Source organism: Triticum urartu, chromosome 6, assembly GCF_003073215.2.
Source record: "Triticum urartu cultivar G1812 chromosome 6, Tu2.1, whole genome shotgun sequence".
Classification (NCBI taxonomy): domain Eukaryota; kingdom Viridiplantae; phylum Streptophyta; class Magnoliopsida; order Poales; family Poaceae; genus Triticum; species Triticum urartu.
The window spans coordinates 301,909,520-301,924,323 of record NC_053027.1 but is presented as its reverse complement, the minus strand read 5'-3'; positions in this window follow the sequence as shown (position 1 = coordinate 301,924,323).

Genomic DNA, 14,804 nt, shown 5'->3' with positions numbered 1-14,804 from the left:
GGGCCCTCTTGATGGAGGTAAAACCCTACATCCTACTTGATTAATATTGATGACATGGGTAGTACAAGAGTAGATCTACCACGAGATCAGAGAGGCTAAACCCTAGAAGCTAGCCTATGGTATGATTGTCTGTTATTGTTCTGTCCTACGGACTAAAACCCTCCGGTTAATATAGACACCGGAGAGGGTTAGGGTTACACAAGGTCGGTTACAAAGGAGGATATATCCATATCCGTACTGCCTAGCTTGCCTTCCATGCCAAGTAGAGTCCCATCTAGACACGAGACGAAGTCTTCAATCTTGTATCTTCATAGTCCAACAGTCCGGCCAAAGGATATAATCCGGCTTTCCGGAGACCCCCTAATCCAGGACTCCCTCAATGGGCATCTCCATAGCCCGTTGATACGGCTAGTTGATGTGAGACTATCTTCTCCCTTTTGTCTTCCCCACAACCACCATTCTATTCCACCTATAGTGCTATGTCCATGGCTCACGCTCATGTATTGCGTGAAGATTGAAAAAGCTTGAGAACATAAAAAGTATGAAACAATTGCTTGGCTTGTCATCGGGGTTGTGCATTGTAAGTGCATCTAGTGCCACCCCTAGTTGGTTTTCGAGTATTGACGACAAACCTGGTTGAGGGACTAATGTGTTTGTGAGAATTGCAGGATAGCACAGGTAGAAGACCCTCATTAATTCAGTTTTCCTACCAGAGATAACCCCTAAAAATGTATGAATACATTGAAGTCAAAGGTGGTATGTGAAGAGATTCACATTGAAGACTATGACAAGAGAAGACATCGCGTGAAGACTATGGAGTGTGAAGACTTAGTTGTTTCATCGTTCTTTTTTCTTCTTTGTTGAGTCATAGGAACCACCGTATTGTTAAGTGGGGTCCAAGTGAACCAGTCAGAATGACTGAAGTGATGCTTAACCAAAATCCTATGTCTTCGAGCGAAGACTATGAGAGAAAATCTTATCCAGAGTTGGATAAGTTAGCTTTGCTTGTAGCTCAAGTAAAGTTGCCGTGTGTGTTTTAAATCTGATCGTTGGAACACGTGTGAGTTCCTTAGTGACCCAGGGTCATTTCAGACAAATAAGGTCGGGTTGCCTAGTGGCTATAAATAGCCACCCCCTACACCATAAATTGATTGGTTGCTCAGAGTTAGTGCACGGCTTTTGTCGTTTGAGAGCAACCCACCTCGAAGCCTTTGAGAGAGAAATCCTTGCGAGGACAAAGCCCTAAACACCCAAAGCCAAAGATTCATTGTGGATCACCGGCGAACGAAGTCTTCCTGTCCGTGTGATTTGAAGACTTATTACAGTTGAGGACTGTGAATCCTCCAGCCAGTTAGGCATCGTGTTTTGAGCATCCAAGAGTCATTGTGGATTGCCGGCGAACGAAGTCTGTGAAGGTTTGGATGTCTACCTTGAAGACTTACCAGAGTGATTGGGCGAGGACTGGGTGTCCTTAGCTCAAGGGGAATAAGGTGAAGACGCGGTCTTCTGAGTTAAATCTCAGCCTCCCTAACCAGACGTACAGTTCTCACAACAACTAGAACTGGTCCAACAAATCATTGTCTTCAACGAGCAACTAGTTCTATCCTTCCCATCTCTTCATTTGCAGTTGGTCCTTGTGAAGTCATTGCCTGTTTGCATAATCTATTTGTCTTCACTGTGTGACTGCTTGTTTTGATTGCCTTCATACTGTCTTCCATCCTGATCCATACTGCCCAGCTGCTATTAGTCTTTGTGCTTTCACTTCATTGAATACTTGACTATGGCTTGCCTAGTGTAGTCTACCTTCCGCTGCATGTTAATAGGTTCATTTCTATCGATTGTCTTTGTAACTTCCATGTTTTGAAGACTTTCATAAAAATCGCCTATTCACCACCCCTCTAGTCGATAACTAGCACTTTCAATTGGTATCAGAGCAAGGTACTCCCTTGTTCTGTGTGATTCGGTTTAACCACCTGGAGTTTTAGCTATGTCGACTGCAGGGATAATCAAAGTCTCCATTGCGTGCCCCATCTTCGATGGAACCGAATATCCCTACTGGAAGAATAAGATGCGCATGCATCTTGAAGCCATTGACGTTGACCTCTGGTATGTCGTCAAGAATGGCGTTCCCAAGGCTGGTGAAGGTGTCACCGCTGCTGATGTCAAGAAGTTCGTTCAACTGGACTCCACTGCCAAGAACATCATCTGTGGTCATCTTACCAAAGGGCAGTATGGCCGTGTGAGTGCTCTGGAAATATCCAAGCTAGTCTGGGACTGGCTCTCCAAGGTCAACGAGGGCGTCTCAACCCAGAGAGATCAAAGGATCAGTGTCCTTCGCAACCTCTTCAACTGCTTCAAGAGAAATGACAATGAGAACGTTCAGCTCACGTTTGATCGACTCACTGACATCACAAATGAGCTTCAAGCTCTCGGCACTACTGAGATTACCAAGCATGAAATTTTCAAAACACTCCTAAGATCACTTTACAGCTCGTTTGACACCCCAGCCCTGATGATTCAAGAATGTCCTGACTTCAAAAGCCTTGATCCGTCTGACATACTTGAAAGTCTCAACACACATGAGTTTCATCTTTTTGAGAAAAGAGACATCTATGGTCCCAACTATGGGCGAACTCGTGCTCTGAAGGCAAAAGTTGTTTCCTCATCTGAAGAAGAATCTGACTGCAGTTCTGATGATCCTGAAGACATTGGAAAGGAGCTTGCTATGCTTGTGAAGAAGTTCCAGAAATTCACCAAGAAGAAAGGCTTCAAAAAGTCCTCACGATCCAGCTCAAGGAATGATGAAGCTTCTGCTCATGACTACAAGAAGAGAACATGCCACAAGTGCAAGAAACTTGGTCACTACATCTCTGAGTGTCCGTAGTGGGACAATGAGAACAATAATAAGAAGAAGAGCAAGGAATATGATTCTGACGACAAGAAGAAGAAATACTCAAAGTCTTCTTCCAAGTCTTCCTCAAAGTCTTCATCACACAAGAAGGGCTCATCTAGCAAGGCTCTTGCGTTTGTTGGCAAGGAAATGGATTCAAAGGAGGAGTCTGATTCTGAGGAGATGGAGGTGGAGTCTGAGGAGGAGTCCGATTCTGGCGTTGCAAGTCTGGCTACAGCCTACGTTGCCAAGTCCATCTTCAACACTGAAGACAATGACTTCATCACCGACGCCGATGCTAATGACAAGGACAACTCCGCTCCCACCTACTGCTTCATGGCATGCGGTGCCAAGGTAAACTCACGCACTACTCACTATCAAACACCAGTGAAGATGAATCTGATTGTGGTTCCAAACCTAGCTACAAAACACTTGCTAAAATTGCAACTGAACAACAGAAAGCTATGGAACATATTCAAAAACTGCTAGACAAAAGCGATGACCTGTTAGACGCTAAAATGCCTCGATCTCAGTCCTTAATTGAAGACATTAAAAATATTCATGTTAAGTATGAGGAACTGAAAGTGCGTTATATCGACTAGAGGGGGGTGAATAGGCGATTTTTGTGAAAGTCTTCAAAACATGAAAGTTATGAAGACAAACAGAATAGATAAGCGCCTATCACTATGCAGCGGAAGTTAGATTACACAAGGCAAGCCATGGTCAAGTATTCAATATAGTGAAAGCACAGTGACAAACAGCTTCAGTGTAATAAGGATCAGGTAGGAAGAAGTTATGAAGCCAAACAACTCATACAGTTACGTTGTGAAGACAAAAGATAGAGCAAGCATGCATGGCTTCACAATGATAACCTTGAGCTAAGGTCACACAGACCTCGCCCAATCACTCTTGTAAGTCTTCAAGGTAGACTCCCAAACCTTCACAGACTTTCGTTCACTGGCAATCCACAATGTCTCTTGGATGCTCTGAACGCGACGCCTAACCGTCTGGAGGATTCACAGTCCTCAAGTGTAATAAGTCTTCAGATCACACAGACAAGAAGACTTAAGTGATGCCAATTTACTCTGGCTCTGGTGGTTAGGGCTTTCTCCTCACTAGGAATTTCTCTCAAAGGCTCGAGTGGGTTGCTCTCAAACGACAAAAGCCGCACTGAAATCTGAGCAGCCAACCGTTTATGGTTGTGGGGGTGGGCTATTTATAGCCACTTGGCAACCCAACCTGATTACAAGAAGACTTAAGTGATGCCCAATTTACTCTGGCTCTGGGTGGTTAGGGCTTTTCTCCTCACTAGGAATTTTCTCTCAAAGGCTTCGAGGTGGGTTGCTCTCAAACGACAAAAGCCGTGCACTGAAATCTGAGCAGCCACCCGTTTATGGTTGTGGGGGTGGGCTATTTATAGCCACTTGGCAACCCAACCTGATTTGTCCGAAATGACCCTGGGTCACTAAGGAACTGACACGTGTCTCAACGGTCAGATTTCGAACTCTCATGGCAACTTTACTTGGGCTACAAGCAAAGCTGACTTGTCCGGCTCTGGACAAGATTCGCTCTCATTGTCTTCACTCAAAGACATAGGTTTTTGATTTAGGCATCACTTCAGTCATTCTGACTGGTTCTCCTGGACCCCACTTAACAGTACGGTGGTTCCTATGACTCAACAAGAATAAAAAAGGACTACGAAGGATCTAAGTCTTCGATTTCCATAGGCTTCATAATGTGTCTTCTGTTGTCATAGTCTTCAATGTGAATATCTTCATATACCACCTTTGTCTTCAATGTATTCATATTTTTTTAGGGGTCATCTCTGGTAGTAAAACGAATCAATGAGGGACTTCTACCTGTGTTTTCCTGCAATTCTCACAAACACATTAGTCCCTCAACTAGGTTTGTCATCAATACTCCAAAACCAACTAGGGGTGGCACTAGATGCACTTACAATCTCCCCCTTTTTGGTGATTGATGACAAACTAGTTGAAGTTTTCAACGGGGAATATAAAGTGTGAAGTCTGTAAAGGAATTGTCATCATAAGTTGCAAGTGCTCCCCCTGAAGATGTGCATATAAGTTAATTTGCTTTTGGAATGCAAATGCACATGGCAGGTTGTACTTGTGGAGAGCTTCAGCTTATGATGACAATCTACTATGCATGTGAAAGTATATGAAGATAATAACATGCATAATGGAAAATGGACGTCTGCAGAATGAGATGAGTGCGGAATTTATCGTCGCAAAAGGAGTGGTAAAACAAGTAGCAGACGACCATCGAGTTTTAGTGTTTACAACTCAAAAGAACCAAATGAAGCAAAACAAGAGTTGCAAACACGAAGCAAGTATAACAAAACAAGGCACCCGCCCATATTGACCCGCTTGAAGACTATAAACATCATATGCTTCTCCCCCTTTTGTCAGGAATGACCAAAAAGGTTTGAAGACACAGAGTTTTCTACGCATTCCCAGGCGCAGCAGGGTCGGTGGAGTTGTTTGGCGGTGCTGAGCTTTGAGGTGCTGAAGCGGGTGGTGGTGAAGTAGCATCATCATCGTCATCAATGATCCTCGCAGTGACGGTGGCAGCAGATGAGGAATACTCAGAGTCTTCAAGTGACGGTGTATTGCGCATCACAGCCCTCCTAGGAGGTGTGGTGTCAAATTTGAAGCGCTCTGTGAAGCCATCCTCTTCAAGTTCAGCTTCAGTGCAGATCATTGAGAGCCCTTTCCACGTACGACGGCAAGTCTCATGTGTAACGAAGGCATTCTTGGTGGCCAGGTTTCGAAGACGATTGACATCCACCAAGAGGCTCTTCATCTGACGTTTCAGCTAGTCGTGATGCCTATCTTGCTTTTGGTGAAGGGCCACAAGAAGCTCTCGGTCAGTGAGGACACGAGCACGCTTCTTGGGTCTTGGAGCGTTTGTGCTATCTGTGGCTTCAGTTGATGCTGGTGCACGTGTAGTGCCAGCCATCGGATAGACCCTGGACATGGCTTCAACACCTTCAACATTCTGCGTGAAGCTCTGGTGTTCGGCATTCTGAAGACTTATTGGTTGCTTGGCAGGCTCAGGGTATATTGCTTCAGTAGAGGTGTCCACATCTGGCAAGAAGATCCGATGGTTGCGGGCTGAGGGCTAATGTGAAGTTGCAGAGTGAATCTTGATCAGCCTCATAACCCAAGGAGCATAAAACTTCAAACCAAAGAGATCTGAGACGGATGCTGCAAATTGGCGTATAAAGAGATCCTGTGCGTTGAAGCATTTTCCATGCAGAATACAGAAGATGAGAGTCTTCATTGCACCTTCAACCTTGGCATATGGAGAGTTCCCCTTAATGGGCCATAGAGTCCGCTTGGCGATGTGATATATGGTTCTGGGCAGGTACTCTAAGTCTTCAACGAAGAACTCAGTTGGATAGGGTGCATCCTGAGGCAATGGCTTCATCATTGAGAGCATCTGACTCATATTTGGCTCAGGACGCTGAAATATGCTCTCAATTGCTTCAGCATGGGGTTGGCAGCCTTCTTCGAAGAATTCGCCAGGAGTGGGAAGGCCGGTAAGCTCAATGATATCGAAAGCATTGGCTTCATGATGGACATTGCCGGTCATCCACTCCAGGACCCAAGTCTTCGGATCTCTGTTGTAGCCTTTGATATGCAGGGTGGCATAGAACTGGAGCAGAAGCTCTTCATTCCAGTGCTCTTCATCGGTGATAAACGGTAGCAGACCCACTTGCTTGAAGCAATCCAGTGCGTCTTCCAGGCTAGGCAGGCCAGCAACAGTTTCAACCTCAAGGCGCTTGTGAGGAAAGATGCGGCCTTGGTTGTATAGGATGCATGAATAATAGTTGCGCTGTTGATAGCTCCAGAACCTATCTGATACAATCCGTTCCCTTGAATAAGGGTTCTTGGAGCTGTTGAAAAACGTGTTGTCTGCCCTGAAGCTGTTGATGTTGAAGGAGCCAGGAGCTGATGCAGGACCTGGGAACCTTGGCAGTCATGGGATCGGCTTCTGGACCTGGGGCCTGTGCGCAACATGATAATTGAATTGGAGACCGGCAGCAGACTCAGGCACAGAAGATTCAGGAGCAGTAGCTTCAGTGTCTTCTGAAGCTGTTGTTGGGGAGGGCTCCACATTTGCTTCGGCGTTGTTTGTGGCAGCCTCAACATTTGCAGCCTCCACACGTGTAGTGGGAGGGACGAACTCAGGCACGTTCTCCTGGAGAACTGCTTCTTGTTGGTGCGGGGAAGTTGGAGCTTGTGGTATTTCTGCATGCTCTTTGGCTGATGCAGTCGGAATGTCGTCAGCCTGAGCCCTTGGCCCTTTGCGAAGCCTACGGAATGTAGGCGACGCCGGTGGAGTTGCAGTGGGCTGGGGCTCATTATCTTCCTCCTGTGGGCGATCTGCCCACGATGCATCTTGTGTGATTGGCGTCAATGGACGACCAATGCTGATCAGTTCGCTTGTCTCAAGCTGAGGAAGGGCTGCATCACCTTGGACATTGTCTTGGAGACCAATGTCTTCAGCAGCGTCGGGGTCGGCTGCTGGAATGTCTTCAGCGTGCGGAGCCTCTATGAAAGCAGGCTCATGCACTGTTAACTGACAATCTGCGTCAGGATAGCGGATGGAGAGGGGTTCAACTATCAAGGGCTCTGTGGGAGCAGCCCGAGATTTCTTGGTCTTGCGCTTCTTGATGGTGGGCTCAGAAGGAGAGGCTTCAGAGTGTTTTATCTTCCTAGCTTCAGCCTCTGCAGTCCGTGTCTTCTTGAGCTCTGAGGCGGTTGATCGACTCTTTGGCTTCGAGCCAGTTGCAGTGGGGAAGACAATCGGAGCAGTTTCTGACCTTGGCGCCTCTGGTTCAGGCACAGCGGGCTTCTTTTTGTTCTTCGCGGCCACCCTCGGGTCAATGTCGGGACGCCCAAGTGCCTTGCGCTTCTCGGCCTCATTGTAGGCCTGCACGCAGCGATTAGCCAGAGTCTTCATGCGCTCTCGCGAGCCTTGAGCTTCGGCACGCGTCTTCAGAAAGTTCTCTTTCAGCTCGTGCAATATGATCTTGAAGTTTTTCACTTCTTGCACGCTGAGCTTGGCCACATGCTTCTTGAACTGAGCCTTTTCAAAATCAATTTTCTGCTTCAGTTCAACAATGCGCTGGGCTATTGCAAGTTCTGAAGCAATTGCGCCTTGAAAGGTAACGCTGAGGCCTATGGGCAGCTGCAGATCGTTGAAGCTGATGTCCGGTGAGGCAAACCATTCATCGATGAAGTTGTGGATGATGGCGACATCAAACAGAGGCAGATTGTTGAAGATTTCAGCCTCCTCCTTGCTCTTGATGAGCTTCTCAAGAGCGTCATCTCCAAGATCTTCATCGCTTGATAGATCAATGGTTTCGCAGCGCAGAATGGCAGCAGCTGTGAGCTCTTTGCCTGTGTGTGGCTGAGGCTTCTTGGCTTCTTGGGGCTTGGAGACTCGTGATAAGTCTTCAGACTGCGCACTGGCTTCAGGAGGTGCAGTTGCCAATGGCTTCGCTCTTGAGATTTTGGGAGAATCGGCTGGTTTTGAAGCTTTTGGCTTCTTCTGCTTTGGCTTCGGCGCAGCAGGGGCGTCATCAGACTCAGTATCTGCTGGAGGGTCATTCACGGCAGTCCCTTGGACTAGGATGCGGGTGATGAGGCCTGCAAGATTGGCATACGACCCAATGATATTGGGATCGGCGTCGCGTGTGCCATCTGCCCATGGTTTAGAGGGACCAGGGTTGAAGTCTAATCCCAGCTTCTTCTTGTTTTGCTTTGCAGAGTTCTGAGCAAATTGGAAGTTGCGCTTGAATAGATTGTCATCGCGACACCAGAGAAATGATGACGGATGTGCTTCAGCTGGCTGTGGTCCTCTCACCATGCATGGATAGAAGCCTTGAGCAATGGCTTCGTCTCTGGACCTGGGTACGAGATTTTTGTATAATACGTCTCCCCACGGTCTCTTGATGGCGCACTTTTCGGCATACTCCTGAGTGACGAAGCGGTATTGAAACCATTGCTCTGCCCAATATCTTCGAATCCATTGGATTCGTGTCTTGCGCTGACCATAGCTTTCTTCAGGATCAGTTTTGTACATCCCTGCCAATTCATCAGGCATATCTTTGGACGTTCCACCACGTCTCTGTCTGCCTCCCTTCCTTGCTGCTATTTCTGAAGCCATGAATCTTAACTTGGAAGGCTTCAAGATGTTCAAAGTCTTCAAAGGCTTCCTTTTGCTTGACCAACAAGAACTGGCTTCAGGAGAGTTGATGTGATGCTGCAAGTACTCTGCAAATGAATGCATACTATGAGAACCAAAGGATTCTCCCACGGACATGTACCTGTGACAGCATTAAGGTGCGAGGGAAGGGGAAGAGGTCATATGCATTCTCAGAAGATTTTGAAGATAAATCGGTTTAGAAGACATTGACCTCATCGTGCGAAGACATTCACTCATAGATAAGAAGTTGGTTCCAGATTTGTACGAACCCACAGATCAGTACAAGTGAGGAATCTAACTACTTCGTAATGCACAAGTGAATATCTAGGCAGGTTATGATATGCAGACTGAGAGAGATGTAACTTGTGAGAGCAGAAACTTCTTATGGCAGAAAGTGACTGAACTATAGGATCAAGAGAGGCTGTAAAAAGAAGTTTTATTTACCACACTTGGAACTGCTAGACGAAGTGGGAGTTGAGGCCGAGCAGTTCGATCCTCCGTGCCCTAACTTGGCGACGGAAGACACCTACGGCGACGGCGGAGAGAGCGATGTCCGCTGTCGGCGTGAAAACGGCGTCGGAGAGGTTGCGGCAGTGAAGCGCTTCGTCGCCGGCGTCGTCGAGAGCTAGCGGTGGCGCTAGGGTTCGTGCGAGGGTGGAAGAAGAGATAATGACCGCAGTGAATCATGTATTTATAGGGATAGAGGCGGCACTGTGCTATTACTCAGGTGCCCCTGGCGATTTGCATCTGAACAGCACGTGGCCATCATGCGGTATTTTGGGGGCAGTTCCACATCCCACGCACGCCTTGATTGTCGGGTGTCGTTCCTACTTGTCCGGATTTCTTGTGGATGAATGAGCATTGAAAACGGTTTTAAAGTTTGTCTCTGTGTCTTCTGCTGACAAGGATGCAGAGAAGACATTCGACAGTTTCAATAGAATGCATATGACTTGGAGAGATAGAGTTTGAGGTAGAAAGCATGGAGAGGTTAGGGTCCGATCACATTCACTTAGTTCAAAAGATTCAAACAAGAAGATATAGCTATAAGTGAATGCTGTAGAGGACAGAACACCAGCATATATATATATATATCAATATAATCAACGCAGTGAAGATAATCATGAAGACATATTGAGATTGAAGCCAAACCAAATGTGAAGACATTGCGAGGTAACGCCATGAGTGAAACACTTCAAAATAGAACGTTGGGTGGTGGCGTTACCCACCGTATAGGAAGTATTAGACCCAGACACGGCGCACAATTATCGTGGCACTCCAAAGTCAAATTCCAGATTAATGTATTCACACTTAGAATGTATGTCTTCATTGATTGAAGATATACGTTACTTCGTGTGTTGCACATCTAAATCATCAATATGCATAAGTGTTAGGATGTGTGCCTGATCACAGGACATTTGAGGATTCCAAGATATTTAGCTCACACCGTAACTTGCAAAACCTCTTCTCATCCAAGGGCTTGGTGAAGATATCTGCCAATTGCTCTTCAGTGTTGACGTGTATGATATCAATGTCTTCCTTCACAACATGATCTCTGAGAAAGTGATGACGAATTTCAATGTGCTTTGTCTTCGAGTGCTGAACTGGGTTGTTGGCAATCTTGATGGCGCTTTCGTTGTTGCAGTAAAGTGGCACTTGCTTCAGATGAATGCCATAATCCTTGAGGTTTTGCTTCATCCACAGAAGCTGAGCGCAGCAAGATCCAGCAGCAATGTATTCAGATTCAGCAGTGGAGAGAGATACACAGTTCTGCTTCTTTGAAGACCAACATACAAGTGATCGTCCCAGAAAGTGACATGTGCCTGATGTAGACTTGCGATCAACTTTGTCACCAGCATAATCAGCATCCGAAAATCCAACCAAATCAAACTCTGAGCCCTTTGGATACCATAATCCTAGAGTTGGGGTGTGAGCCAAATATCGAAGAATTCGCTTCACAGCTAAGTGATGCGATTCCTTTGGTGCCGCTTGAAATCGAGCACACATGCAAACACTAAGCATGATATCTGGCCTAGATGCACATAAATAAAGCAAAGACCCAATCATGGAGCGGTATACCTTTTGATCGAACTCTTTACCATTGTCGTCAGGACCTAGATGATGTTTGGCTGGCATTGGTGTTGTGAAGCCTTTGCAGTCTTGCATACCGAACTTCTTCAGGCAATCTTTGAGATACTTCTCTTGAGATATGAAGATGCCATTGCGCTGTTGTCGGATTTGAAGACCAAGAAAGAACTTCAGCTCCCCCATCATGGACATCTGATATTGCTCTTGCATCATATATCCAAACTCTTCACTGTACTTCCGATTGGTGCAGCCGAAGATGATGTCATCCACATATATTTGGCACACAAATAGTTCACCATCGTATGTCTTCGTGAAAAGAGTGGGATCCAGGGAACCAGGTATGAAGCCTTTGCTCTTCAGAAAGTACTTGAGTGTATCATACCAGGCCCTAGGGGCTTGTTTGAGGCCATATAGTGCCTTGTTGAGCTTGTATACCATATCAGGATGTTTTGGATTTTCAAGACCAGGTGGTTGTGCAACATACACTTCTTCTTCAATCTTGCCATTGAGAAAGGCACTTTTCACATCCATTTGATATAGAAGTATGTTATGATGATTTGCATAGGCCAGCAGTATGCGTATGGCTTCAAGCCTAGCCACAGGAGCAAATGTTTCATCGAAGTCAATGCCCTCCACTTGAGTATATCCTTGAGCAACGAGACGAGCTTTGTTTCTGACAACTTGACCATGCTCATCTTGCTTGTTGCGGTATATCCATTTGGTGCCTATTGTGTTGTGCTTCCGTGGATCAGGACGCTTAACCAGTTCCCATACATTATTCAGCTCAAACTGTTGAAGCTCTTCTTGCATCGCTTGAATCCATTCAGGTTCCATGAAGGCTTCTTCAACTTTCTTGGGTTCTGATATTGAGACGAATGCGAAATGCCCATAGAAGTTTTCTAGCTGAGTTGCCCTTGAACGAGTGAGTGGACCAGGTGCATTGATGCTGTCAAGTATTCTGTCAATCTGTACTTCATTTGCAACACGAGGATGTATAGGACGAAGACTTTGCTCTTGCTGATCTGCGTTGTTGTTTGGAGGAATGTCTTCATGCTGAGCATTTTCTTCATGTTGATCAGGTGCTGAGATGATGAGTTCTTCTTCAGGATGAGCTTTAGAAGGCATAATCTCTCCAGTTCCCATAAGCTTGATTGATTCACTAGCTGGGACTTCATCTAGCACATTTGGAAGTTGCTCTCTTTGTGAACCATTTGTTTCATCAAACCGTACATCCACTGTTTCGACCACTTTGTGATGGAAGAGATTGAAGACTCTGTAGGAGTGTGAATCCTTTCGATATCCAAGCATGAAGCCCTCATGTGCTTTTGGTGCAAATTTTGAGGTGTGGTGTGGGTCCTTGATCCAGCATTTTGCGCCAAATACTCTGAAGTAACTGACATTTGGCTTCTTGCCAGTTAGGAGTTCATAAGATGTCTTGCTCAGAAGCTTGTGAAGATAAACACGATTGATTGTATGGCATGTAGTATCAATGGCTTCAGTCCAGAATTTTCTTGGAGTCTTGTATTCATCTAGCATTGTTCTGGCCATCTCAATGAGTGTTCTGTTCTTGCGTTCGACGACACCATTCTGCTGTGGCGTGTATGGAGCTGAGAATTCATGTGTGATGCGCAAGGTATCCAGATATGTATCAAGGCTAGTGTTCTTGAATTCAGTGCCATTGTCACTTCTGATGTGCTTTATCTTGGCGCCAAAATTGTTCATAGCTCGATTTGCGAAGTGTCTGAAGACATCCTGCACTTCAGTCTTGTAAAGGATTATGTGTACCCAAGTATATCTAGAGTAATGATCAACAATGACGAAGCCATAGAGGCAAGCAGTAGTAGTAAAAGTTGAGTAGTGAGTGGGACTGAAAAGATCCATGTGGAGCAGTTCGAAGGGTTGTGTAGTAGTCATGATTGTCTTCGAAGGATGTTTTGCCCTTGTCATCTTCCCTGCTTCACAGGCACCGCATAAATGATCTTTCTTGAACTTGACGCCCTCGATGCCTATGACGTGCTTTTTCTTCGCAAGGGTGTGGAGGTTCCTCATGCCAACATGCCCAAGCCTTCGATGCCAAAGCCAACATTCTGAAGCTTTTGCAAGAAGACATACTGCAAGTTGTGGTCCTGCTGAGAAATCTATCACGTACAAATCACCTTTCCGATACCCTTCAAACACTAGAGATTTGTCAGATTCCATTAGCACCAGGCAACGATATTTTCCAAACATTACAATCATATTCAAGTCGCAAAGCATTGAGACAGACATTAAGTTGAAGCCAAGGGATTCAACAAGCATGACTTTATCCATGTGTTGATCCTTTGAGATTGCAACTCTACCTAGACCCAATACCTTACTTTTACCAGTGTCAGCAAATGTGATGTGGCTCTTGTCGGATGGACGTAAAGTTGAGTCCATAAGAAGGCTTCTTCTGCCAGTCATGTGATTTGTACACCCACTGTCAATAATCCATTCTGAAGACTTTGAAGTCGCTGGTGTCGTACCCTACAGTGCACTTAGGGGGATAGGCTTCACGAAGAGAATTGTGAAGCATAAACATTTGACGAACCAGTGGGTTATGAAAACTTAGATCCAGATTAGGACTAATAGGGAGAGTAGCATGCGATTCAGGAGCAAAGTACATAATGATGCCATTCGGGCATGTTATCTTGCGCCCTACAAGATTTTTAAGGTCCCCAGCAATAGCATCAGAAGATTTTGTTTTTCTGCTGGAGACCTTTCCCTGCAAAAGAGAGTTAAGCTTTCTTAACCACCCACATCTTCAAGGGTGGCTTAGAAGCAATAAGTCTAAGTGCAGCATCTGAGAATTTTGGCTTTGAAGCCTTAGCAAACAGTCTAGCAGGTGGACAATAATACTCATAGGAATAAGCAGAATAATTTTTGGTCACATGAACACAATTCGATGAACCGCTCTCATATTCATATGCCTGAGTATAGTTTCCCTGCAAAATATTTGCGTTAGTGCGACTCAGGTGAGTCCTCTGTCTGTATGAAGCCTTTGGACCATATGAAGCCTTTGGTCTGAGGTTTGTCTTCTTCAAGCGAGGTGTCAAGAAGACGTTCACAGGAAGATTTTCCAGACATGTTTTCGGAACCCAGATCTTCTTCAAAGGCGGTCCATTCCTGCAGTTAGTACCAATGTACCTGGCAAATACTTCACCATTCTGACTCTTAAACAGTTTGTAGTTTGCATCAAAGGATTCCTCAATGATAATGGGGTTAGCACAAGTGAAGCCAGATAGATTGGATGGATCTGCTGAGGATTCCTTTGCAGCAACCCATGTGGTTTTGGGGTACTGCTCAGGTTTCCAGTAAGAGCCATCTGCATTAATTTTCCTCACGAACCCAACACCCTCTTTCCTAGGGTTTCGGTTCAGAATCTGCTTCTTAAGGACATCACATAGTGTCTGATGCCCTTTCAGACTTTTGTACATCCCTGTTTCAAGCAATGTCTTCAACCTAGCATTCTCATCAGCAATAGCAGTGGTATCCTCAGCAGAGGGGTTAGTTACCATTTCAATAGTTGAAGATATTGCACCAGCAGTACCAGTGGAACATTCAGCAACAGAAG